This window comes from Elephas maximus, chromosome 7 (assembly GCF_024166365.1).
Source record: "Elephas maximus indicus isolate mEleMax1 chromosome 7, mEleMax1 primary haplotype, whole genome shotgun sequence".
NCBI classification, from domain to species: Eukaryota; Metazoa; Chordata; class Mammalia; order Proboscidea; family Elephantidae; genus Elephas; species Elephas maximus.
In genome coordinates this window covers 88,056,476-88,060,193 of record NC_064825.1, presented here as the reverse complement: position 1 = coordinate 88,060,193, position 3,718 = coordinate 88,056,476, and positions in this window count along the sequence as shown.

The following is a 3,718-nucleotide window of genomic DNA, read 5'->3' as shown; positions in this document are numbered from 1 at the left end:
AAAATAGCAGAATATTTAAAAATTTTTCTAGAATTGGGGGCACAGATATTTAGATTGAAAGGAAGCATTGTGTGCCATGAACAATGAAAGGAAACTTATACCAAGCCTCAATATTGTGAATTTGAAATCACCAGGGATAAAAAGAAGATTTGAAAAGGTTCCACAGGGAAATAAAAGGTCGTATACAAAGGGATGGAATCAGAATGCTATTAAAACACTCAATCGCAATCAGATGCTAGAAGACATTAGAGCAATAGCTACAAAATGCTAAGATAAAATTACTTTCAACTTAAAAAACTATACAGCCAAAACCATAAGTCAAATGTGAGGGTAAAGAAGACGTTTAAGACATGCGAGGACTAGGGATTTGATCCACTCTTTTCCAGATCCTTTTCTTTAGAGTGATTGCACTGGCCAGCTGAGGAGTGTGGCTAATTTTCCAAATTGTTCCCAGTCTTATTGTTTCTGATATAAATACTTTAACCAGTTTAAGGCTATATAACACCAGGAATTGTAGGAAAATGCCTGTGACTTGTTTCTAACCAATCTGGTGATAACACTGGTTGCTGTTGAATTGATTCTGACTTATGGCCACCTCATGTGTGCAGAGTAGAACTGCTCCATAGAGTTTTCAAGGCTGTGACCTTTCAGAAGCAGAACACCAAGCCTGTCTTCTGAGGCACCAATAGGTGGATTCAAACTACCAACCATTCAGCTAGTAGTCGAGTGCTTAACTATTTGCACCAGGGACTCCTTTCTAGCCAATAGATATGGCAAAAGTGATGAAATAACACACTTGTGATTATGTTACATTATAAAAGTCTCTCTCTTGCTAGTAGACACACTCTAGAGATTCTCTGCTGGCTTGAAAACTAAACAGCCATGTTGAAGAAGTTCATGCAGTCTCTAGTAACTGTAGGCAGCCTCCAGAGCTGAGGTCAACCTCCATTCTCCAGCCCATAAGAGCCCTCAGTCCCACAGACACAAGGAAATGAATTCTGCCAACACCTTGATTGCATCCTTGTGAGACCCTAAGAGGGCCCCACTAAGCCATGTTCAGACTCCTGACCCATAGTAACTGTCGAATAATAAATGTGTGTTTTTTGTAGCCACTAAATTTGTGGTAATTTGTGCTGTTGTTGTTAGCTGCTGTCAATTCCAACTCACGGTGACCACATATGTTACAGACTAGAACTGCTCCATAGTGTTTTCTTGGCTGTAATCTTAACAGAAGAAGATCACCAGGCTTTTTCTTCTATGGTACTTGCTGGGTGGGGTCAAGCTGCCAACCTTTAGTAGGCCAGTGCAAACCATTTGTGCAACCTAAAGACCTAATTTGTTGTATGTAGCAATAGAAAACTTGTGCCAAACCCAAACCCATTGCCGTGGAGTCAACTCCAACTCATAGCGACCCTATAGGGCAGAGTACAACTTTTCCATAGGGTTTCCAAGTCTGTGGAAGCAGACTGCCACATCTTTCTCCCTCAGTGGGGCTGGTGGGTTTGGACCACTAACCTCTCATTTAGCAGCCAAGTGCTTTAACCACTGCGCCACCAGGGCATCTTCAACACTTGTACAGTGCTCCACAAATGTTAATTCCTTTGAAATGTTAAGTGAGCTAAGGGCTAATGTAGCATAACCCTCTTTCTGACCATCCTCTTGGTTCTGGACTGTTTAACCCTTGCTCCACCTCACCTGAGGTGCTATAAAACCAAATGCTTAGGTATTAATCTGAGTTAGATTCTGATGGGTCTTGTCAGCAGTCTTGGGATGATTTTTGCTTTCTGAGATAGAGAGCTGCTGGTTTTTCTGCCCAGCATCCATTTGTCCCTTCTTTAGTAACAGCGGAAACCCTGGTGGCATAGTGGTTAAGTGCTACGGCTACCAAAAGGTTAGCAGTTCAAATCTACCAGGCACTCCTCGGAAGCTCTATGGGGCAGTTCTACTCCGATCTATAGCATCGCTATGAGTCGGAATCGACTCGACGGCAACAAGTTGGTTGGTTTGGTTTGATTAGTAACAGTATCAGCTTCTTTTGGGAAAGGGTCTTTCCCATCTTCTGAACACAGTATGCTGCTCTCCAGCCACAGAGTGGGCACATGAACCAGGCCTGCTCACTAATTGGCCCAATTAGAATCCTTTTAGCTCCACTGTAATATGTGGGCATTGGGCAGGAGAAAATCTGTTTCCTTTGCAGTCACTCGGCAGGTGTGATGTAAGCCTATCTATGGCTGTGCCTTTGGAGAAAGTCTGTGCAATAGGAAAGAATGTGGTTAACACAAAGAGGCAGAGTTTAGAACTTGAGAAGACATTGAGTCCCTCAGGATTGCTCCAGCCCCAGACTTCCCACTTATGTAAACCAGTATGAGTCAAGTTTTTGTGACTTTCAACTAGAGTCCAGACTTATGTAGTACCTTTTAGACCCTGCTTCCTAATCTTTTTACAGGTGGCCACTAAGTCATTTCCTCTGGTCCCTGAGTGAGAAAAATATGCCTAAAGTCAGTGATGGACTTGAGACAATCCTGCATCAGCTTTGTAAGGGCCTTTCTAACCACCCTTCACCAAGTTTCTATAGTTCTAGTCCCCAAAGTCCTCCCTCTTCTCCAAGTTAGTATCTCTATTGGAAAAATATTTACTACACTGTTGTTAGGATAGGTTCTCCCTTTAGATGAAATTTGGCAATTCCATTTCGTTTTGTAAAATTTTTATCTGTGTTTCTGTCACTATCTTGTCATAGCAACCAAAACCTAGGATAGATTTTTTAATCTCTTGAAATTTTGTTTTATAGATTTCATCTAGTTAAATATTCTAGAAGAACTGTTATTAAAATAATTCACTGTTTTTAACCTACTTTTCAATAGCATATAAAGATATTTAAAAAACAGAACAACTTTCAATTAGTCCTAAGAAAACTTTTTTAAGTCTGAAAGGTAATTTTGAGGAGTATAAATGTTAACATTTGTATATAACGCACTTGGATCCAAAACAAGTTTAAGGTGGCCCAAATGTTTAACATGAAGTAAGTAATATTTTGTAATAACCCATGTTCATTTGTGTTATGAAACTTAATATTACTTAATGTGTTTCTCTTAAAGGTGCAGTGGTTAAATGCTCAGCTGCTAACCAAAAGTTTGGCGGTTCAAACCTACCAGCTGCTTTGTGGGAGAAAGATGTGGTAGTCTGTAATCTTTACAGCCTTGGAAACCCTATGGGGCAGTTCCATCCTGCCCTATAGGGTCGCTGAGCCCGAACCAACTCCATGGCAATGGGTCTTTGGGTTTCTCTTAAGCTGGAAGTACTACGTTACTCTTATAATTTAGCATAATATTATTATTATTTTCTGATTTTTCAATTATATACAGATATAGACCACAGAAATAAATTCAGTTTTAGGAATGTTATAAGTTTGTCTCAAACAAATTTGGAGACAGACAATAAATATTAAAACTGTGTTTAAGAAAATAGCACTTTCACAGCTGCACCTAAATTGTGTAGATAGAATGCTAGCTCCACTGGGTGAAAGATATGCTCAGCAACACCATACTGTAAACACTGTTTAGAAGACAGGCAATGTGTTGTTCAGATTTAATTCATATAATGGCATTATGAATCATTGTATGCCATTATTTAAGGAAGGAGAATGCTTAAATAAAACAACAAGCAATATTCACTTAGTATAAAATGCCCTTAAAGTTTATTTACATATATAAGAGTGTAT